This window comes from Delphinus delphis, chromosome 1 (genome assembly GCF_949987515.2).
Source record: "Delphinus delphis chromosome 1, mDelDel1.2, whole genome shotgun sequence".
NCBI classification, from domain to species: Eukaryota; Metazoa; Chordata; class Mammalia; order Artiodactyla; family Delphinidae; genus Delphinus; species Delphinus delphis.
Window position 1 is genome coordinate 74,578,986 of NC_082683.1, and position 25,265 is coordinate 74,604,250.

The 25,265-nt window shown below is 38.3% G+C and overlaps 1 pseudogene; it reads left to right on the plus strand.

Moving 5' to 3' along the window:
- Nucleotides 1–5,551: 5,551 nt before the first annotated feature.
- LOC132421125 (DDB1- and CUL4-associated factor 16-like) lies at nucleotides 5,552–11,304 on the plus strand (annotated as a pseudogene).
- Nucleotides 11,305–25,265: the final 13,961 nt, after the last annotated feature.

Consider the following 25,265-nt stretch of genomic DNA (forward strand, 5'->3'; position numbering starts at 1 on the left):
CTTTGACCTAAGAGTTTATCTTTTCTTTTGGTTTTAAAGGAAATTAAAACATTTGCACAGGTCCCTAAAACTACTGCTATGCCAGGTGCTATGCCTATCTTGCCTGTGGACAGCTCAGTCCTAATATGTGTTAAATAAAATTTTTTAAAGTGAATGAAATGAATAAATGATTTTAAATTAACATCTATCTGATGGTACTGATTCTTAGAGCTTCTATTTTGGAGTAATGCTCAGCTTAAAATAGTTTTCAAAAACAACTAATTAATAAAATCATCACAAAGTACTAATATTCATTTAATCTGAAGCCAACTATTGAAATGCACCACTGTACACAGAAGTAAAACTCAAGAGCAGTGAATAAGAAGCCTGTCAGAGTGACAAAATAAATATTTTAAAGTAATATCAGAGGTTGCTATAATTTTGAACAAATACAGCCCACCTCTTAAATAGTGAAAATTAAATATTTTCTTTTTTAAACTCTGACATTCCAAGAGAGTCAGTTCATAAGGTAGATACTTAAAAAAATGTGGGCTTATACTTGGAGCCGCATAGTTATTGACTATAATTTAGTTCAATGTGTGCCCAGAACGCTGGCCCTGCTGCCTTTCACAACATTGCTTTTGGAACTCAGCATTTCTCCACTGCTGTTTCCAGAGACATCTTTTTTAAATAGAAAATTGATTGATGAAATCTTAGGCATGAATAAATGCTAATGCATATAATAAATTAAAACGCTGTCATTTTATAAGAAAGGTTTATTGGCTAACTGTACTATTTCTTCTAGTAATTCAAAACCTAGTGTTTAATTTACAGAATGAAATGCGGAAATCAATTATTCAGTTCGTAGTATGGTAAAATTGATTTTCAAAATTATGTTTTGGGAGGCAACCGGACTGATTTATCCACTGACTTAAAATGTAGAGTCATATCTGAAAAGTTTTTCCCCACTTCAAAATGTATTGAACAATGCTCAAACTATGAGGAAGCATTTTTGCATTGCCTGGACAGCATTGTATGCAAATTAATATCTGGATGACAATTCAGATTCACCCTTCCAAAAGGGATATCATACATATAAAGTAGTGCTAGTATTTATGGGACGGACCAGAACAGATTTTAAAGGCTACATAATAAAAGTGCATTAAAGCTGCCTAAATTGATTAACCATTGATACTGAAATGGATTCAGCTAATGGATTCTGCCCCCCCAGAAAGTGCCCCCTTTTAATAATAATTTTTAAAAAGCAAAAAACATGTTTTTCCTTCTCTTTTTTCATAACATCTAGCCACCTGAGTAACGGCGGGAGAGGGAAGGGGACTGCCCACACCTCGCCTGGGCCAGCAGGAGGAAGAGGTTGCCTAGTGATCAGACACTCTCGCTTCTCCTCTCCAAAGGGCAAATGGGCTGCCTCAGCAGCTGTCATATCCTGCTGCCCTTCGAAACAGGAAACCAGTCTAGAATTTCAAACTCACCTCCTGAATTGCATTACCAAACTGGTAGTCTTGCCAGATCCTTGTAAATGCCTGTTAAATGTGAAGGTGGTAAAGGCTTTGAGGGGCTGGTGAACAGGGAGGGCCTCTGTGTTTGGGAGGGGGCACTACCTGGCTCAGCTACCTGCCATCTATTGGGCGGTTCTGGAGATGAAACAAGCACAGCAGATGAGGAGGACACACAAGGTCACTCGGTCCATCTCATGCCAGCAGGGAGAATCACATCCCTGTGCAAGGTTGAACCCATTAGGGGTCTTGTAATGAGGCTGTTAGTTATCCCAAGGCACATAATGGGGAGCTTCAAAGATCTAGGTTGTAGACTCGCAAATCACAGTTATTCCGCTAGCCTTTCAGCCCGACAAGCCCCTTGTTTTCCCACATTCCCCATACGATATCCTGCTCTGGCCATCTTATTGCTCGTGAGCCGTTCCAGCAGAGGGCAGGCAGGGGAAAGGAGAGGAGTCCTATACTACAGCACGTCATCTAGAGTGTTCTGAACATATTAAGGCAAATTTTCTGGATGACTAAGAACAACAAATGTTTTTCTGTCCAAAATTTTTTTCCTGCCTATCTGTCTATATAAGGTGTTACCAGTTTTCAGGAGCTCCTCTCTCAAGGAATTCACAGTCCGGCTTGGGAAGGCAAAATGAAGATACGTGAAATAGTGAGAAAGCCAGACTCTAAAGCCATCCCAAGCTATCCTAAGTAAATTCATGAGTTTCAAGAGAAGGAAGAAAGTCTTTGGGCACTGAAGTCAGTGACGGCATTTATAGATTAAAAGTATGATCAGGGCAGAGTAGTGAGAGTCAGTGTTTGGGTGAACGTAATTGTAGAAAAATTCTCTGAACAGGTTTGGATGATAGCCTCACAGAGAGGATGTATAGGCATCCTGTTGGAGTTTGGTTTATGTAGGACAGATCTCATCAGATCTTAGCACCAGGCCTTTGTGGTGATCAGTCAGAGTGAAAGGACTGGGAGATTCAGGATTGGCTGGCATTCAACGAGGAAAAAGAATCAGTATCTTTCCATACCATTCATTAACATCTGTGTGACAACGTCATGAGCAACTCACTATGGGGAGATCTTCATTAGATAAACAGGGCTGCAAAATTCACAGCCAAGGAATGCGGGCTGGAGAGGCACTCCCAGCCACAGCTGCTACCTGAACACCCAGGACTGGCTGGGAACCAAGCAGACATGCTGAAACCAGGAGCCTCAGCGACGAATGGCAATGTTACAGCCGCTTAATCCTGAAATGAAAAGTAATTGCTTCTGGCTTAAAGAATAAAGGAAAAACAAGATCAGCCTTGGCTGAATCATACTTTTTTCCCCAAAACAACCAAGCTATAGGCCAGGTTCTAAAACTTTCTTGGTACTTGAAAATGTGAGAAAATGCATGTTTTCTGTCAGTATAATTTAAATTCATCCAGGAGTACTGATATATAAGAACACTTGAATGCAAATACATTTTTGATAACATGATTAAGTCAAATGTGTTCACTTTTAGCTATAAGGGATGACATCTAAAATTTAACTTACCTGAATATAATTTTTGGAAAGTTGGTCTTCAAAATAGCTGTTGCTTTTTTTTTGGGAAGGATTTCCTATGGAAAAGTCTCAGCAGAAGTTGCCAGAGCTCCTTTTCTGCACCGATGAAACTGCAAATGGAGAAATACAGAAGAAGGGGGAGGAGTAAGGCATTTCAATATGTCTAATACATTCTTGTGATGGAATTGTCTTCTCTGTTAAAGAAAAGACTTGATAAAAATTCATAAAGACTTGATAAAAATTCATAAAGAGACAGCTATGAGTTTAAATTATTATTAGAAGAATCTAAAGATGAATTTAACCTGCAACTGAGTATATAGTATTTGGGTTTTTACTTGTTTACCTCTCAAGGGGATACAGAATGGCAAACGTCAGGATACTCTTTTAGGCAGCCACTCCATTTCCTTGAGAGCAAGAGAGCAACGACAGAGTAAAAACAGCAAGAATGAGAACAAACAAATCTTGCCTTTCATGTTCTAATTTTTAAATTATACATATTAATTTAAAATATTTGTGGCAGACTCACAATTATGTAGAGAGAACTAATTAAAATATATCTTATCTCCTAGAGCCATATAAAATTGCCTACACAAATAGCAATTTCATGTGATTTAACCCAATACTCAAGGCTTCATAGGAATATCATCAGCTAATAATAACCAATAAGGAGTACAACCCAGTTTGTCTTCCTGCCATTATTCTGTACAAACGCTAATGTTATAAAATTAATCTGACACACGCTATCTTCTTGCAGGTGCTAACATTGAGGACATTCCTCATAGAAGAACCAAGGCTGTTTATAGACATTGCTCACAGCTTGTGCTTCTGCTTCATTAATTCAAGACAGAAAAAAATGTAAATCTTATACCAGAAGTTTTCTGGATACAACCAGTTTTTTGGATTTAATCTAACAAAACAGCACTGTGACACTGACAACTGTGACTGCTTTCTCATGAGCTCAGGCTGGAGGACAGCTGGAAGGCCAGCCACCAACCCAATGACCTGATGCACAGTAATCACAAACTCAAGGGCTTATCTCAGTGAAAGGTGTCATAGAGCCCATGAGGTAAAGAAACAACCATGAACAACACTAAGAATGCAAAGAATGTCCACAGCTGATGAATCGTGTCCTCGATTGGTATATGACAAACAGCCAGTGACCCCGAAAGCCACAGTATTTCCAAAGATAAAGGACTATGGTACTTAGTAAGACTTTGAATTTTTTTTTAAAAAGCAGTTCTTGGGCTTCCCTGGTGGCGCAGTGGTTGAGAGTCCGCCTGCCGATGCAGGCGGCACAGGTTCGTGCCCCAGTCCGGGAAGATCCCACATGCCACGGAGCGGCTGGGCCCGTGAGCCATGGCCTCTGAGCCTGCGCGTCTGGAACCTGTGCTCAGCAATGGGAGAGGCCACAACAGTGAGAGGCCCGTGTACTGCAAAAAAAAAAAAAAAAGCAGTTCTTTTTACACCAATACTCTACCATTCTATGCCAAGAAAGGATACTGAGTGTTCAGATGGTCCAATTTTTCTCTTTTACACTAAGCATGATTCAGATATTAGCAAGGTTTCCATTTCCATTACAGAAGAAGCCTTAGATAAGCTTTCTATTCTTAAAAAATATGAGAACATCCCAAGGAAATACCGATTTAAAGTATAATGTAATTGTACATTTTAATGGTGCTACACCGTGATTGCAAACATTTAGATGATTTGGAAGTGTATAGTATGTTGTTGAAAGCAATTTTAATCCAAATATGTCCATTGCAAATTTAAGGTAATCTCAGTTTTACATGCAAAAACATTAAGATTATAGGGAACAAAGTTGGTAGCACTAGGCCTAGTCGGGTCTTGCGGCTGGAGGTGACGCAAGGAAGAAGAAACGATCCTCCATGGGTTAAGGCTACCTTTCCAGATAGTCCAACAACTAAGTCACTAGTTTCCAAGGGCATTTGCACCACCTATGGAAACACTGGATCCGTACACACCAGACAGATCCTTGACAACTCATCCCACCACCCCCCGCACAAAAGTTGTTGTACCAGTGGACAAAGAAGGTGACCACTGAGTTTCTTTTCATTACCAGATAGATATAATATCCCTGCCAACAAAAAAGAGCACACAAAGTGTCTCTCCATAATATCACGACCAGTTGAGATCACACTAAGAAAATCAGCTTGCCTAGACGAGGACTCCTTCTCCTCTTGGGTAGCCAGGATTTGAAGGAGAGACTCTGACCTGTGCCACTGGTAAGTGACTAACTTTTACACACTGAACCGGTCCTGAGAACTGAGCTGTCTTCTTTGTAAGTGAAAAATATACAACATAATCTTGAAGGACAGCACAGTGGTACGAGCCAGAGGCATACTGTGTGTGTGTAACAGACTGAGAAATGGACAAATGAATCCTACTAAAAGGATTTTTTATCTTCTGCATCTATCTGCCAATGTTAGTGTTTTATGGGCTTAGATTATTACCTTTCTCTGGTACCTTTTTTCCTATACTGTTGTTCTATTCTAATGTGTCCTAGAAATCCCTCTCCTGATCCCTAATCAGAATCAGAAAGTGAGGAAAAAGAAAACGCTAACTACCTAAATGAGAGTTCTGGGGAAGAGTAGGATTCTTCTGAAGAAGAGGACCCTGTGGTGCCCAACCTAACACCTCTTGAGAGTCTTGCCCGGCAGGTTAAGTGCCTTTTAAAATATTCTACAACTTGGAAACATTTAAATCCTAATTCCTGGTTATATTATGCTAAACTCTTGTATGCTAGCACCCGGTCCGAATACTTCAAGAGTTAGTTCTAAGACTCTCTCATTGCTCCCATTGTGTACCCAAACTGGAACCAATTCCTGAATGGCCTCCTCTAGCTTCTTGTGGAGTCCCACCTTTTCTTTTCTTTTCTTTTTAATTCAGTGTAAGCATGTAACTTTTTTTCTTTTTTTTTAATTTAATTTTATTTATTTTTTTATACAGCAGGCTCTTAGTAGTCATCTATTTTATACACATCAGTGTATACATGTCAGTCCCAATCTCCCAATTCATCACACCACCACCACCACCACCCCGCCACTTTCCCCCCTTGGTGACCATACGTTTGTTCTCTACAACTGTGTCTCAATTTCTGTCCTGAAAACCGGTTCATCTGTACCATTTTTCTAGTTTCCACATATAAGCATTAATATACGATACATTTTTTTCTCTTTCTGACTTACTTCACTCTGTATGACAGTCTCTAGATCCATCCACGTCTCTACACATGACCCAATTTTGTTCCTTTTTATGGCTGAGTAATATTCCAGTGTATATGTGTACCACATCTGCTTTATCCATTAATCTGTCGATGGACATTTAGGTTGCTTCCATGACCTGGCTATTGTAAATAGTGCTGCAATGAACATTGCGGTGCATGTGTCTTTTCGAATTACGGTTTTCTCTGGGTATATGCACGGTAGTGGGATTGCTGAGTCATATGGTAATACTATTTTTAGTTTTTTAAGGAACCTCCATACTGTTCTCCATAGTGGCTGTATCAATTTACATTCCCACCAACAATGCAAGAGGGCTCCCTTTTCTCCACACCCTCTCCAGCATTTGTTGTTTGTAGATTTTCTTATGGTGCCCATTCTAATTGGTGTGAGGTGATACCTCATTGTAGTTTTGATTTGCCTTTCTCTAATAATTAGGGATGCTGAGCAGTTTTGCTTGTACTTCTTGGCCATTTGTATGTCTTCCTTTGAGAAATGTCTATTTAGGTCTTCTGCCCATTTTTGGATTGGGTTGTTTGTTTCTTTAATATTGAGCTGCATGGGCTGTTTATAATTTTGGAGATTAATCCTTTCTCCGTTGATTCATTTGCAAATATTTTCTCCCATTTTGAGGGTTGTCTTTTCGTCTTGTTTATGGTTTCCTTTGCTGTGCAAAAGCTTTTAAGTTTCATTAGGTCCCATTTGTTTATTTTTGTTTTTATTTCCATTACTCTAGGAGGTGGATCAAAAAAGATCTTGCTGTGATTTATCTCAAAGAGTGTTCTTCCTATGTTTTCCTCTAAGAGTTTAAAGGTGTCCGGTCTTACATTTAGGTCTCAAATCCATTTTGAGTTTATTTTTGTGTATGTGTTAGGGAGTGTTCTAATTTCATTCTTTTACATGTAGCTGTCCAGTTTTCCCAGCACCACTTATTGAAGAGACTCTCTTTTCTCCATTGTATATCCTTGCCTCCTTTGTCATAGGTTAGTTGACCATAGGTGCGTGGGTTTACCTCTGGGCTTTCTATCTTGTTCCATTGATCTGTGTTTCTGTTTTTGTGCCAGTACCACATTGTCTTGATTCCTATAGCTTTGTAGTATAGTATGAAGCCAGAGAATCTGAATCCTTCAGCTCCGTTTTCTTCCCTCAAGACTGCTTAGGCTATTCAGGGTCTTTTGTGTCTCCATACAAATTTTAAGATTTTTTGTTCTAGTTCTGTAAAAAATGCCACTGGTAATTTGATAGGGATTGCATTGACTCTGTAGATTGCTTTGGGTAGTATAGTCATTTTCACAATATTGATTCTTCCAATCCAAGAACATGGTATATCTCTCCGTCTGTTGGTATCATCTTTAATTTCTTTCATTAGTGTCTTATAGTTTTCTGCATACAGGTCTTTTGTCTCTTAGGTAGGTTTATTCTGAGGTATTCTATTCTTTTTGTTGCAGTGGTAAATGGAAGTGTTTCCTTAATTTCTCTTTCAGATTTTTCATCATTAGTGTATAGGAATGCAAGAGATTTCTGTGCATTAATTTTGTATCCTGCTACTTTACCAAATTCATTGATCAGCTCTAGTAGTTTTCTGGTGGCATCTTTAGGATTCTCTATGTATAGTATCATGTCATCTGCAAACAGTGACACTTTTACTTCTTCTTTTCCAATTTGTATTCCTTTTATTTCTTTTTCTTCTGTGATTACTGTGGCTAGGACTTCCAAAACTGTTGAATAATAGTGGTGAGAGTGGACATCCTTGTCTTATTCCTGATCTGAGAGAAAATGTTTTCAGTTTTTCACCATTGAGAATGATGTTTGCTGTGAGTTTGTTGTATATGGCCTTTATTATGTTGAGGTAGGTTAACCTCTATGCCCACTTTCTGGAGAGTTTTTATCATAAATGGGTGTTGAATTTTTTCAAAAGCTTTTTCTGCATCTATTGAGATGATCACATGGTTTTTATTCTTCAGTTTTTTAATATGGTGTATCACATTGATTGATTTGCATATATTGAAGAATCCTTGCATCCCTGGGATAAATCCCACTTGATCATGGTGTATGATCCTTTTAATGTGCTGTTAGATTCTGTTTGCTAGTATTTTGTTGAGGATTTTTGCATCTATATTCATCAGTGATATTGGTCTGTAATTTTCTTATTTTGTAGTATCTTTGTCTGGTTTTGGTATCAGGGTGATGGTGGCCTCAGAATGAGTTTGGGAGTGTTCCTTCCTCTGCAATTTTTGGGAAGACTTTGGGAAGGATGGGTGTTAGCTCTTCTCTAAATGTTTGATAGAATTCACCTGTGAAGCCATCTGGTCCTGGACTTTTGTTTGTTGGAAGATTTTTAATCACAGTTTCAATTTCATTACTTGTGATTGGTCTGTTCATATTTTCTATTTCTTCCTGGTTCAGTCTTCGGAGTCTTACCTTTCTAAGAATTTGTCCATTTCTTTCAGGTTGTCCATTTTATTGGCATAGAGTTGCTTGTAGTAATCTCTTAGGATGCTTTGTATTTCTGTGTTGACTGTTGTAACTTCTCCTTTTTCATTTGTAATTTTATTGATTTCAGTCCTCTCCCTCTTTTTCTTGATGAGTCTGGCTAATGGTTTATCAACTGTGTTTATCCACTCAAAGAACTAGCTTTTAGTTTTATTGATCTTTGCTATTGTTTTCTTTGTTTCTCTTTCATTTATTTCTGCTCTGATCTTTATGATTTCTTTCCTTCTGCTAACTTTGGGTTTAGTTTGTTCTTCTTTCTCTAGTTACTTTGGGTGTAAGGTTAGATTGTTTCTTTGAGATTCTTCTTGTTTCTTGAGGTAGGCTTGTATAGCAATAAACTTCCCTCTTAGAATTGCTTTTGCTGCATCCCATAGGTTTTGGATCGTCGTGTTTTCATTGTCATTTGTCTCTAGGTATTTTTTGATTTCCTCTTTGATTTCTTCAGTGATCGCTCAGTTATTTAGTAACGTATTGTTTAACCTCCATGTGTTTGTGTTTTTTACGTTTTTTTTCCCTGTAATTGATTTCTAATCTCATAGCGTTGAGGTCAGAAAAGAAGCTTGAGATGATTTCAATTTTCTTAAATTTACTGAGGCTTGATTTGTGACCCAAGATGCGATCTATCCTGGAGAATGTTCTGTACACACTTGAGAAGAAAGTGTAATCTGCTGTTTTTGGATGGAATGTCCTATTAGTATCAATTACATCTATCTGGTCTATTGTGTAATTTACAGCTTGTGTTTCCTTATTAATTTTCTGTTTGGATGATCTGTCCATTGGTGTAAGTGAGGTGTTAAAGGCCCCCACTATGATTGTGTCACTGTCGATTTCCTCTTTTATAGCTGTTAGCAGTTGCCTTATGTATTGAGGTGCTCCTATGCTGGATGCATATATATTTATAATTGTTATATCTTCTTCTTGGATTGATCCCTTGATCATTATGTAGTATCCTTCCTTGTCTCTTGTAACATTCTTTGTTTCAAAGTCTATTTTTTTTTAAAATCTATTTTATCTGATATGAGTATAGCTACTCTAGCTTTCTTTTGATTTCCATTTGCACGGAATATCTTTTTCCATTCCCTCACTTTCAGTCTGTATGTGTCTCAAGGTCTGAAGTGGGTCTCTTGTAGACAGCGTATATATAGGTCATGTTTTTGTGTCCATTCAGCAAGCCTGTGTCTTTTGGTTGGAGCATTTAATCCATTCACATTTAAGGTAATTATCAATATGTATGTTCCTATTACCATTTTCTTAATCATTTTGGGTTTGTTTCTGTAGGTCCTTTCCTTCTCTTGTGTTTCTCACTTAGAGAAGTTCCTTTAGCATTTGTTGTAGAGCTGGTTTGGTGGTGCTGAATTCTCTTAGCTTTTGCTTGTCTGTAAAGCTTTTGATTTCTCCATCGAATCTGAATGAGATCCTTGCTGGATAGAGTAATCTTGGTTGTAGGTTCTTCCCTTTCATCACTTTAAGTATACCATGCCACGCCCTTCTAGCTTGTAGAGTTTCTGCTGAGAAATCAGCTGTTAACCTTATGGGAGTTCCCTTGTATGTTGTCATTTTCCCCTTGCTGCTTTCAATAACTTTTCTTTGTCTTTAACTTTTGCCAATTTGATTACCTTGTGTCTAGGCATGTTTCTCCATGGGTTTATCCTGTATGGGATTTTCTGAGCTTCCTGGAGTTGGGTGGCTATTTCCTTTCCCATGTTCAGGAAGTTTTCGACTATAATCTCTTCAAATATTTTCTTGGGTCCTTTTTCTCTCTCTTCTCCTTCTGGGACCACTATAATGCAAATATTGTTGCATTTAATGTTGTCCCAGAGGTCTCTTAGGCTGTCTTCATTTCTTTTCATTCTTTTATCTTTATTCTGTTCCACAGCAATGAATTCCACCATTCTGTCTTCCAGGTCACTTATCCGTTCCTCTGCCTCAGTTATTCTGCTATTGATTCCTTCTAGTGTATTTTTCACTTCAGTTATTGTAGTGTTCATCTCTGTTTGTTTGTTCTTTAATTCTTCTAGATCTTTGTTAAACATTTCTTGCATCTTCTTGATCTTTGCCTCCATTCTTTTTCCGAGGTCCTGGATCATCCTCACTATCATTATTCTGAATTCTTTTTCTGGAAGGTTGCCTATCTCCACTTCATTTAATTGTTTTATCTTGTTCCTTCATCTGGTACATAGCCCTCTGCCTTTTCATCTTGTCTATCTTTCTATGAATGTGGTTTTTTTTCCACAGGATGTAGGATTGTTGTTCTTCTTGCTTCTCGAGTCCCAGCTTTTCAAAAGCCCCTCATGAGTCCCAGCCGGCTTTCTAGAGATCATGCCACTCTAAATGGAGCACTGCAATTTGCCACCAAAGAGTTAAGCCCAACATTGAGTACAGCCACTCCCATACCTGAGTACCTAAAATAAATTCCTAATTCATGTGTTTCTGGTTGTTGCCGTGGCTGGTTAACTAAAACAGTTAAGGAAACAACCCGCACTGAACCCATCAGCACTACTTACTCCTACGCTGACTTCCAAAAGGCAGTTTAACAAACCCCTAACTTCATCACTATAAAGATCCACCATTCCTTCTCATATCTCTCGTGTTGCAGTTGAGAAAGGAATACAGTTACACAGCCCACAGTTGAGAAACTAAAGTCTTCTCAACCCAACTATGTCCTGTCCTGATATGCCAAAATACAATCAAGTACTGAATATATACCCAAGAGTCCTGTAACTCGACTACAGAAGATGCGCATTGTGAGCGTTCCCTTTGAAGAACCCTGTGGATAAAGTGAGAACTTCAGTAGAGAATTAGTCAAAAGGGACCTTATTACAAAAGATAAGTGAACACTCTCCGCACTCAGTTCTCCCCGTAATTTACTCTGCCTGTCTAATGGACTTAACTAGATACCTAATTTTTAGTGGGAAGGAAAAGGAGGCCACTACCCCATTTGTTACCCTAACTTCAGAATAACCATTGTGGAAAGTGGTAAGTCAGCTACTCCCAAAATCACCTTTCTGAGCATACTTTTCTCTGATATTCATTTCTAGGGAAGTAGTTGAATTAAATTGAATAATTAGACAAAAAAAATGGTGGGAATATGGATTTATCTCCCAGCTTTTATATTGATAGGCCTACATATAGCACCCTTTAGGAGTTCCTATTTTGGGGGGTGGGAGTGCAGTAGTGTAGTAGTAGCCTACACTATTCCAGACCTATTATGGGACCTGAAATTACAGCATAAACATTATATAGGCTCCCACCAGGCTGTTTCTAGCTAAACTCATTTATAAAATCGTACGTGGGGGTTAAACAGACACCTGTTCTGTAGGGAATATATTTCCTGCATCTTGGCATCCAGACTTTACCAAGAGCAAATAAAACACATTCCAAAGGACCACTGGGAAAGAATTAAGAGAGCATTTATGCTAGTGGGTTAAAGTATTTCATCTGTATAATGTCTCCTGGAGCAGTACTTCATGCACTTTCCACATCCATGGCAAACTTTTCAGGTACCCTTCTAACTGTAAAGAACTTTACTGCAGAAAATCTCAGTCTAATACAATCTGAAGTTAAAGAGTTTTTTAGTATCATTGTTTTTCTACATCTAGCTTTAGATTTTTTTCTGGTTGAATAGAAAGCATATGTACCCTTGTAAATGAGTCTTGCTGTGTTTATTTAGATGAGTCAAAACATAGAAGTCAACATACATAAAATGTGTGAGACCAGTAAGTCTTTCACATATCTGCAATAAAGCGTGAAACCTGTATGTGATCCTGGTTGACTGGGCATCTAAAGGGAACCAGAAAATATATTGTTAAAGATATAGCATATATCCTTCCTTGTTTTAGTTTTGTTTTTTCTTTTCTCCATAATTAAGTGCTGTATACAAAGTGGCATCAAAAAATTGAAGCATTAATGGAAACACAAATTCTATAAATGTATAGCAACTTTAAAGAGAGAGAAGAATGGTTATAACCTAATGAGTAGTTTCTTGAGCCTTAGTTGTCTCGTCTTAAGGAAAAAGGAGGGAATTGTAGTAGGTAGAAAAAATATTTGTTAATGGAAAATTACTGAACTTAAACCGTACAATGTTAGTGTAACAGAATGTATCAGTAACTGTTCCTATGTAGATGTTCTATGAAATTAGTTTTTAAAACGTTAAAAAAATTAAGATTATAAAAGTGTAATCTCTCAGTTATTGCTCCTTCCCAAGTCCCTTCTGGCTTGCACCTTGAGGGAGCCTGCTTCCCATGTCCCTACCTCCCTGAGATATTGTCCTTGTGTCACCACCACTGCTGCCAGCACCACTGCCGTCCTTTCTGCAGTGCTGCAGCCACTGGCCCAAGGCCACTCCAGGCCAGACAGCTTCTCACTGCAGCTCTGGCAGCATTGAAGAGCCCTCTCTTGCTGCTTCTCCTCTGGGTGCTTCAATGATGGCCCTGCTTCTTCTGCTTCCTACTGCTCTCTCTATAGAGCTGCAGAGAAACCCTGGAGGAGCTGTGCTGCCAGAACACTAAGTGCCTCTCACCTGCCCTTGTCCCCTGGGGTCAGGTCTGCTTCTCCTCTAGCCAGATTTTCTCACTGTCTGCAGCTACTGGTCAGAGGATTGATTTCCCCCTGGTGGTAGTTTTTGTTGAACAAGGAGTCATTAAATTGCCAAGTATTTGCTAAGAACTTGTTCTGTGTATAGAATCTTATTAATTGTCAAGAAATGAGTGAAAAGAACTGAACAAACATACAAATTAATTATTTAAAACCAAATATTTTGTTTGATGAGTCTTCTGCTTTTTAAAAAAAAGTTGAAATCTACTGGATTCTGTAGATGTACTTCAGCCTATCTGTAAAGTTCATTTATCAATTTGACAAACATATATGGAGCGCATGCAATGTGCCACGTTCTGTCCCCAGTGCTAGGAATACAAGATGGGCAAGATGCCTGCTCTCATGGAGCTTCCAATGAACAAGTAAGTTAACAACAGTTACTGATAAATACAATATCAGACAGTGAGTAAGTGATCAGAAGAAAATAAAGCAGACTAATAGGATAGAAACTAATGGGAGGAAAACTTTGAATAGGGAGCAGAAGGAAGGTCTTGAGAAGGTGACATCCGGGCTTAATCATGGGAATATCTAGGGGAAAAAAACCCAGACAGGAGGAACAGCAAAGTTACAGGAATGTAATAATACAGGAAGTTAATGACAGGAGATGAGGTCAGACAGACCAGCCCAGATCAGGTAGGGCTTACAAAACCATGGTAAGGAATTTCAATTTTATTCTAAATACAGTGAAAAGCATTGGAAGATCAAAAGGGAATGACTTTCTGTGATTACATTTTAAAAAGATCACACTGGCTACTGTGTAGACACTGGATTGTAGGGGAGCAAGAGTGTAAGACTCTAAGACCCATTAGGAGCTGTTGTAACCTAAATAAGAAATTATGGTTTTACAACTCTATGAAATAAATGTGGGTTCTATTAGATAATGCCCTCTGCTGATAGCCCACTATACAAGGTATTGGATCTACTTACTGTGTAACAAAAGTATCTGTCTGGGTCACTGGCCTCAAAGATCTTTTTATAATTTAATGGAGGTGACAGGTAAAATTAAAGAGGACAAAGAAAAGAGATCCCTTGTTGAGGCAATAAAAACTTGGCAAAGGTTAACAGGCTCTCAACAATAGTCTTCGGCTGGGGCAAAATTTTATGGGTCACCCAACCCTGAATCACCAGTGTTACAGAAGAACCAAAAACCCATCACCCAGACCTTGAATCATAGTAAATAACCAAACAAATTACCAGCAAATATAAACATAATTTTCAATATTTACTGAGAACTTAGAATATTCCAGGAACTGTACTAATGCTCTACATGAATCATTTAATTCCCCAGGAAAATGGGGAATAGTGATTATCATCCACATTTTCTAGATAAAAAGCCGTGTCTGTGGACACGGTAACTTGTCTAATGCTTCACACAGCTAACAACCTCTAGAGCCCAGCCTCAAATCCTAATTAATCTGACCCAAAATCCAAACTTCATAAGGATAAGGCTAGTGTTTCCCAGTTGCCTGATGATAGAAATTAGCTTGCGGGAGTTCCCTGGTGGCCTAATGGTTAGGATTCTGGGCTTTCACTGCCGTGGCTGGGGTTCAATCCCTGGTCAGGGAAATGAGATTCTGCAAGCTGCTCGGCACAGCCACACACACAAAAAAATAAGAATTAGCTTGTTAAAAATATAAATACCTGGGCTTCCCTGGTGGCGCAGTGGTTGAGAGTCTGCCTGCCGATGCAGGGGACACGTGTTCGTGCCCCAGTCCGGGAGGATCCCGCATGCCATGGAGCAGCTGGGCCCGTGAGCCATGGCCTCTGAGCCTGCGCATCCAGAGCCTGTGCTCCACCACGGGAGAGGCCACAACAGTGAGAGGCCCGCGTACCACACACACACACACACACACACACACACACACACACACACACACAAAATACCTGTACCCATCCCCCATCCCATGCTAACAGAATCAGAATCTCCAGGAAGGGGTCTGGAGTTTTTTTTTTTAACATCTTTATTGGAGTATAATTGCTTTACAATGATGTGTTAGTTTCTGCTGTATAACAAGTGAATCAGCTATAAATATACATAAATATACATATATCCCTATATCTCCTCCCTCTTGCATCTCCCTCCCACCCTCCTTATCCCACCCTTCTAGGTGGTCACAAAACACCAAGCTGACCTCCCTGTGCTATGCAGCTGCTTCCTACTAGTTATCTACTTTACATTTGATAGTGTATATTTGTCCATGCCACTCTCTCACTTCGTCCCAGCTTACCCTTCCCCCTCCCTGTGTCCTCAAGTCCATTCTCTATGTCTGCGTCTTTATTCCTGTCCTGCCCCTAGGTTCTTCAGAACCTTTTTTTTTTTAGATTCCATATATATGTGTTAGTATATGGTATTTTTTTTTCTCTTTCTGACTTACTTCACTCTGTATGAAACACTCTAGGTCCATCCACCTCACTACAAGTAACTCAATTTTGTTTCTCTTTATGGCTGAGTAATATTCCATTGTATACATGTGCCACATCTTCTTTATCCATTCATCTGTCGATGGACACTTAGGTTGCTTCCATGTCCTGGTTATTGCAAATAGAGCTGCAATGAACATTGTGGTACATGACTCTTTTTGAATTATGGTTTTCTCAGGGTATATGCCCAGTAGGGGGATTGCTGGGTCATATGGTAGTTCTATTTTTAGTTTTTTAAGGAACCTCCACACTGTTCTCCATAGTGGCTGTATCAATTTACATTCCCACTGAATTTTTAACAATCTTATTATCCCTCCAAATTATTATTATCTTATTCTTAATAACATAATTGTTCTAATTATATAGCCTACACAGGAATAGACCATACCTAGCATAAAAGAATACAGATAAATGGAGAATACAATATAAAGGAAAAATCAAGGCATGTGGCATTTATCAGAGACTCCCTGGAAGAAGTAGGTTTTGAGCTAGATTTTGAAAGGAATGCAGAAAGAAAGAGAGAGGAAGGAAGGAAGGAAGGAAGGAAGGAAGAAAGGAAGGAAGGAAGGAAGGAAGGAAGGAAGAGAGAAAGAAAGGAAGAAAGGAAGCATTGCAGAAAAAAAAAATGCATGAAAGAGACAGGAAGGAGAGAACTGGGTGTGTAGGGTGTATAGGAATTGATGTCCCAAAAGGGAGGAGGTGACTTGATTTAGTACACACTCTACCATTCAGTTCTTGTATAGGTTCAAGTAGGTTTAGAGTATTTGTAGGTTACTGAAGCTGCCTAGATCCTTGGCCTGATCTTGGCCAAAATTGTCCTAGAAAATCCATCCTTGAAACAGTTCTCTATTACCCATTCTCTTGGACTAAAAGGTCAGAAAGAATCTTATTTTGACCATTTTTTTCTTTTTAAAACTGAACTTGTTTACCTGACTTCCTATAAGAGACAAATGATCCCAGGAGACAGCCTTACTTGGAATATAATAATAGGAAAATTTCTTTTACTGATTCACAGACATTCTTAAGTACATTTCCAACTGGATGCCACAGAAACCATGTCCTAAATTTTTCTGCAGCATTTCTTTTAACAGGCTGCAACTCAATCAACAGATGTTCATCGAGGGCTGACTTTATATTAGACACTGTGAGCATTACGGGGTAGACGAGAATGAATAAACTGTGGCTTTTGATCATGAGGGCTCAGAACCCAGTGGGAGGAGACGGACAACCAAATATGTCATTCCATTACAAGTCCTAGGATGGAGGTTTGTATAAACGGCCAGACACTCCAAAGAGGGAGTGCTGACTCTGCCTACGGGAGTTTGAGAAGGTGAATGGCCTTGCTTGCTGGGTTTTGAAAGACTCACAGGACTTCAATGGCAAAAGGATGGAGAAAGTATTCTAGATCAAGAAGAGAGAATAAAGAATGATACAGAGACCAATATGAAAGAATGAGTGTGGAGGAGTCGTACACTGTAGCCCAAATTTTTTTCAGCCTGCGGTGTTTTAAAGAAAATTACTTGTCAGTGTTTAAAATGAGAATTTGTACACAAACCTTTATTTTTGACTTATTGTCCAAGACAAAGATTTAGCAACACTGGGCCCACATTCAACTGATCCTGAGTAATATTGCCCCTTGAGAGGAGGATCCTGCTTCCTAGTCACACCCAAATACACATCTGCTAAAAATAAGAATTTTCTTCTGTATCACACAATTCATTATCATATCTAAGCACGTTGATATTAGTTTCTTAATATCGTATGTCATATCATTTAATATATGGCTCATATTCACATTTTCTCCACTTGTTCCCAAAATGGTTTTTAGCTGCTTTTATCAGGCCAAGAGTCAATCAAGGTTCATATACTGTATTTGGTTGTTATGTCTCTTTATCTCTTTTCATCTAGAGCAGTTCCCCCCTACTCTTTCTTCACTGATAATAGTGACTTTTGGAAGAATCCAAAAAGTTGTATATAATATTTCACATTTGGGATTCCTCCATAGGTTTCCTTGTAATTTGATTGTTCTCTGGTGTCCTATAATTCCTATATATTTGAAGTTAGGTCCAAAGGCTTAATTAGATTCAGGTTGAACACTTTTGGCAAGAGTAGTTCATAAACAATTCTGTGGATTTCATCTGCATCACATCAGGAGAAACATAATGCAAGATTATAGCGTATTATCAATGTTTTTAGGTCGATCTCTTGGTCAAAGTGGTGACTACCAGATCTCTCCCTTCTGCTCTTTACAATTAGTAAGTAATATGTGTGGTGATGTTTGTCACTGTGTGACTATCCTGTTCTGCAATAAACTTTCACCACTGATGATCCTTGCCTGAATCAATTATTTCATTGGGAGTTGCAAAATAATGACTTTCAAATAGTATCGCTCCTTTTTTTCATTCTTTTCTAAAGATGAGTTTTCCCTCATTAACTAGGAGAATATAAAATTCCTCATAAAAAAGTACAGTAAATGTTTACTTCTTTCCATTTTACTACCAATTTCAGAGTAAGGATTTATTGAGTAGTCATCTCTAATGATCCAAATGATTTTTTTCTCCTTTCCTTCACTTTTTTGGGGTATCACTATGGACTAATAGATTTTTATGTATTCAATGTTTTACAATCAATTATACTTCAAATTGTTCAAAATTTGTGTAGTGGAAATCCTTTCAAACTAGTTCCTGGGTCCTTTTAACATGCCCGCATAGATCACTGAGCACTTCCTTGGTTTCTGATACAAGATATCCTAAACTCACCTTGTAGTTTCACTGCCCAACACCTAGAATCAGCTATTTCTCCAAAGACCATTATTCTTTTTGTAGCTAATGGTGAATAGAAACCAAAATCTGGATTCTGGATGTGCTTATTGCTAGGGGGATATCATAGCTTCTATGTTCTTTCGGTGGACAGAGCTAGAATAGATAGATAGGTAGATACATAAATACATAGATATTTTTAATACATTAGTCCATATTGATATTTGTACTTCATTAGTCCATACTGATATTTGTAATTCAAATTTAATATTATAGATTAATATTACAAGTCTTTTCCTATTAGATGTTTTAAAGGAAGAATGAACAGAAGTGGGTAATGAGTTGGATGTATGAGGCAAGGAAAAGATCAAGTACGACTCCTAAGTCCTTAGCTTGAGAACATGAACTTAGATGAATGGGCATGCTTCTGCATTTTACCAAGAGAGGAAGTAAGAAAAAGAAGAAAAATTCATGGGAGGGGTGAGAAATTTGGTGATATTGGTGAGGGGTGAGAAATTTGGTGATATTGGTGAGGGGTGAGAAATCAATTATATATGGTTCAGTTTTTTTATTTTATTAGCTATAAAATTAAATTATTTAAGAACTGACACCCACAGGTGAGGCAGTGACAAGGATTTTACGTAGGTGTAGAAATGTAAGCTGTATTCAAAATACCAGTCAAGATTCACTAACACTGGGTACTCTTCAAACACTGTTAACATCTGTGAAATACCTGTACTCCAGTATGTGGATGAAGCTTGATACCTGAGTATGACTTCCTAGGGCAAGAAAATCTAGCTCAGGCAAGGGAGGAAAGAAAATTAAAAATCAAGGTAAAGATCTTCTGAGAAGTAATGGAAAAACCTAAAAACAACCCTGGATTTAAAACATGGTATATTAATTTGCAAGGGCTGCCATAACAAAATACCAAAGCTAGGTTGACTTAAGCAACAGAATTTTATTTTCTCACAGTTCTGGAGTCTGGAAGTCCAAGATCAAGGTGTTAACAGGTTTGTTTTCTCCTGAGGCCTCTCTTCTTGGCTTGCTGATGGCCACCTTCTCTCTAAGCCCTCACATGGCCATCCTTCCAACTGTGTTTCTGTGTCCTAATCTCCTCTTCTTATTAGGACACCTGTTATATTGGATTAGGGCCCACCAATATGACCTCATTTTATCTTAATTACCCCCTTTAAAGGCCCCATCTCCAAATACAGTTACATGGTGAGGTATTAGGGTTAGGACTTCAACATATGAGTTTTGTGGGGACACAATTCAGCCAAAAACACATGCGATAGGAAAAAGCTATGTGATAGAATGAAGATACATGCTTGAGAAAGTTAGCAAGTCTTCTCGGCTGGGTCTCATTTCCAACTGGACAAAGACAGTTTGGTAGCATTATTGCTATACAATGGCTTGAGCAAATTTGAGATGATGATTAACTGATGAGCCACACATTCATCCACATCGTTACGATCAAAGATGAATATACACAGAGAAAATTAGAGACAGAAGAATATATCCACCCCATTTCCGCCTAGATTTTCTAGGGTTTGAACTTGAGTCATTATGTTCAGCTTGCTCTCTGCCTGGTGGTGGGGGTGGGGGTGGCATTTAATCATTGCTTTTTTCTTCTTTTTTCAGAACAAGTAGCCCTCTGCCAACTGACTCATTTGATACCAGCCTTAACTGTCACAAATGATATGGGAGCAGCAGATTTCATCTATCTTAGTATAGGAAAAATTAAAGAAGAGGAAATCAAGAAGAGGAAATCAAGTTTTTTTTTTAAGAATGCTAGAAGATTGGCACTTTTACAGATGGGGGGGAAGATAAGGGAGGGGCTGGTGAACTGACTTGCCTGAGGACTTGCTCAGTTAGTTAAGGACACAGCTGAGACTCCCTCTTTTGACTCCTATTCCAGTATTCTTTCTACCTCATCACAACTAAGTAGCTCTGTGTTTAACTTTTTTCTGTTAAAAATGTTCTTGGAAGTATTGCTTACAAATGATTTTGAAATGTCAAAGAACATTCTGGTATAGTGCTTAAGAGTACAGACTGGTCAAACAAGCTTGTGTTTCAATCTCAGCTTTATCATTTACTACTACACAGCCTGGATCAGATTGCCTAACTTCTTAAAGCCTCGATTTCCTCAACAGTGGAATGGGGATAATAGTAGCACCTACCTCACAGAATGGCTCTGAAGACTTTTAAGTTAAAGCATTTTTTTAAAAAATTAATAGTATCAGGCACATGGTAGATGTTCAATAAATAGGAGGTATTATTATTCATTATAATATCCAAAATTTAATCAGAATTCAAATTTTCCAGTCTGGTTTCCTAGGTAAAATGAAGCAAAAATAAATAAATAAGTAAACAAACAAACATCATTTGTTAGACATCTTTCCATTTCACAGCCATGAGATGTTCATTACAATGTCCCAGGATCTAGCAGTTGAGCAAAAGAGAGAAAAACAAGCAGAACAATTGAGTCAAAGTTGTCATAACTCTAAAGACGGAAAAATCACAGCATAAGGAGAGAACCAAAATCTCTGAGGCAGTAGAGTGAGAGATAAAGAAGTTCTAGAACAAAGAAAGAGCCTGGGAAAAAAGGATGCTATCAGATCTACAAGCACAACAAAAGCATTGGTGTAAGCCAGGAGCGAAGGAGACCACTTTCCAGATAAATGAGGGGGGTTAAGATGCCCAAAGAAAGTAAAAGTTGTTTCCAGCAATGTGGAGGTTGTTTTGATGTAGAGTCACATGAGGAATGGGCCATTAAATCTTATCGGGCCTGCTTTGGTGACTCCCATAAAATGCCAGCTAGTCACAGAGCCCGTACACGTGAGCTGGTTGCTATGTTAGTTTTCTTTAACCAGTGATTTCTTCCATAAGTTGAGTTCCAGGGCCCTGCTGAGAAGACTATCATTCAAAATTAATGAAATGCTATTAGTATTTTAAAGTACCTATTGTGCACGTGAGAAAATCTAGCCTCAGTTGAAGTAATAGAGTATTTTAGAATGTATGTGTAGCACAAGGGATCCTTACTGAAAAGGCTATTTATTTTTGCCAGTCATTATTGCCTAAAAGGCCAAAAAGCAAGACTCACAAGTAAAAGCACAAAGTGAATCTGTTCACAATGCACAAAGAGAAGACAAAGCCAGAGGAACTCTTCTGGAACAGATGTCTTCAAGTCCTCCAGTTAAAATGAAGGAGAAAGGCACTTTCAGTTATGTGATCATTTCAGTTCTTTTCTTTGCTGAAATGGTCACCAATAACACAGATCCATCCATACTTTTTGTTAATTCTTTCCCTGATGATTTCAATTCTAGTCTAAGAGCTTCATTGGGAACATTTTGCCAGGCAATTTGGCAGTATTTATAAAAATACTTAATGTGATTCTCCTCTGACCCAATAATTTCACTTTTAGGAAATTTTCCTGTAGAAATTCTAGCTAAAGTATTTGAAGATATAGATATCAGGAGAGCTACTGTCCCATTGTCTGACATACTGTAAATTGAAAGCAATCTAAATGCCCATCAATATGGACTGGCTAATAAATAATGATTTAGCTGTACACACATGCTGGAGTCAGACCACCTGAGTCTGAATTCCCATTTCACTGTAAATTTCTCATTGTGGTTCCTTGTATTTGTTTTCTATTACTGCCATCATAACAAATTACCACAATTTTAGAGGTGTAAAACAACCCAAATTTATAATCTTGTAGTTTGGTAGGTCAGAAGTCTGGTATGGGTCTCACTGGACTGAAACCAATGTGTTGGCAGTGCTCAGGTCCTTCTTTCAGAGTCCAGGAGAGAACCCCTTTCCTTGCTCTTTCAGGTGATGACAGACTTCAGTTCCACGTGGTTGTAGGACTGAGGGCCCTGTTTCCTTGCTGGATGTTAGCTGAGGTCAGCCCTTAGCTCCTAAAGTCCTCTTGCTGGTCCCTGCATGTAGACCCCTATGTCTCAAAAATGACAACAGAGTACTGAATCCCTCTCACACTGTCATCTCTCTGACCCTGCTTCTACTGTTGTCTCTCTCTCTAACCCAGACAAAAAAGGTTCTACTTTTAAGGACTCAAGTGATTAGATTGGGCCTACCTAGATGATTCAGAATAATCTCCCTATCTCAAGGTCTTAACCTTTAACCCATCTGCAAAATCCCTTTTGCCCTGTACGGTATTACATTCACAGGTTCCAGGGATTCAAACGAGGACATCTTTGGGGGGCATTATTTTACCTACCACTCCCCTCTAAGCCTCAGGTTCCTTATTTTCAAAATGGAGCTTCTTCCACATATGGTTCTTGTAAACTATAGATGAGAGAAACTCTTGGCACAGAGTAATCACTCAGCAAATGTTGGTCATCATCATCATTACTACATAGTCATTAAGAAAAAGAGACAGAAACATATTACTGACATAGAAAAATGTTCAAAAGATATATTTGAGAAAAGTAAGCTATAGAAGAGTGTGTATAATATAATCATTTTTCTTAGAAAGAAAAAGGAAAAAGGATATTTGTATTTGTATAGGGAATAAAATATCTGGATGAATACCTAGAGACTAAGATTGAGAAGGTGAATACAGACTTGGAATTTTTCTAATGATGCACATTTTAAAATTTAAAGTGGTAACCACATTAGGAAGATAGATAGAGTGTTTATTGTCCAAAACAGTGTGGAAACAAACAAACAAATACAGAAATGAATACTTATAAAATAACAAGAAGAAAAAAAGCATTGAAAAATGTTGGTAAGTAAAAAATTCCAATCCCAAACATGTCAATAATCACAATAAATATGAATAGATTACATCTGTTTAATAAAATACGGAGATTCTTAGATTGGAAAAAATAACAAAATCCAGATATGTGAAGATATCTTTTAGGTAAAATTTTAAAACACAAACATTAATAAATATATTAAGTATGGAAAAATACATATTCAGCAAAAGTATAGGAATAGAGATGGGAAGTAAAAGCACCAATTTCAGGACTATGATTGCCTCTAGGAAGAAAAGAAAGGAAACAGTGTAAGAGAGGGTTACAAAAGGGATATCAATTATATCTTTAATATTTTATTTCTTTCTAACAAAAATGAAACATCTAGAACATATATGACAGAGTATTTGCCTTTTAAAATTCTGTTTTTTTATATTCTGTACTTTTCTGTGCATATAAAATATATATTTTTTAATTTTTATAGAACTGTACTGAGAAGTTAGAGATTATGTCCTGATGCAACAAGTACTTTGGGTTCTAGAAAAAAATTCTGAAATTTTAGAGGTAAACATAAAATTAGGACAGACAGATGAAAATGTGTTTCCACTTTCTGTCCATCAGTTTGGGTCACCACCTATTGAACACTTACACTAGGTTAAGGATGATACTGTTTGAAAATGCCCAAAATATGCACATTAAAATGTTCAAGATGGCTTAAACAGAAACTTGTATGCAAGTTTTAATAGTTCATAAATGTTGTCAAGAAACAATTGGAATAGTGATTAAATTTATCAGAGAAATTTAATTTTGAGCCAGATTCTGAAGGAGGAGAGATTCATGGATTTCTAAGAGGGAACAATTCAGATAGGAAAACGGACTGTGCCATGGCACAAAGGGACCTCGTCAACAGAACACAGGGGACAGTAGTAGATTAGGGTGGTTGGAGCAGAATTTCCTTCCCAAAATTCTGAAGAGCTATGGAAACAGACATAAGTACTTACATGGACATAAGCACAGAAAAATGTCAATATACAATTAAATAGAAGATTTAGCTACTGGAAGAATAGATCTGACATCACAGATTTTACATGGACTGTAAAAATCACCTTCTTCCCTATATTTTTGCTGGCTCCAATGGAGCCATAATATTTTACTTTGTGTAAAGCATAAAGAAGGTATTTATGAACTGCTTTTCAAGAGAAAGGAGAGGACTTCCCTGGTGGCGCAGTGGTTAAGAATCCGCCTGCAAATGCAGGGAACACGGGTTTGAGCCCTGGTCCAAGAAGACCCCACATGCCGCGGAGCAACTAAGCCTCTGTGCCACAACTACTGAGCCTGAGCTCTAGAGCCCGCAAGCCACAACTATTGAGCCCGCGTGTCACAACTCCTAAAGCCTGTGCGCCTAGAGCCCGCGCTTCACAACAAGAGAAACCACCGCAGTGAGAAGAGAGAAGCCCTCGCACCGCAAGGAAGGTAGCCCCCACTCGCCGCCACTAGAGAAAGCCCGCGCGCAGCAACGAAGACCCAACACAGCCAAAAATAAATTAATTAATTAATTTAAAAAACCAAAAGGGTTGACTGATATTCTTTAAAAGAAAAGAAAAGGGGGAAATGCTGATGGAGAACGATGAAGGAGCCTCGGTTGGTTTTCTGTTGCAAGTGTTGGAATTACCTCTCTAAGGTTAAATACATTATTTAGTAGATTAACACACACAAATATCCTCCCCTCAAAAAGTAAACTCTATTTTGAAAATATCCCACCTCACGCCATCAGAAGAGTCTAATGTTGGGCTAAATTCCTCTTTCTGCCTTCAAATTAATTTGTGTGAAAGGCTCAACCTAAGTTGTACTGGGAGGATGTAGGTGGCCATGTCCACGCACTGGAAACTTGAGTCAGTCCAGATCTTGTGGCTTACATCACAGGTCCTGCTGCCTCTGCCTCCTCATTCCGATATGGTGGCCAGAGTGAACTAACACACACTTTCTGTCTGTCTCTCTCTC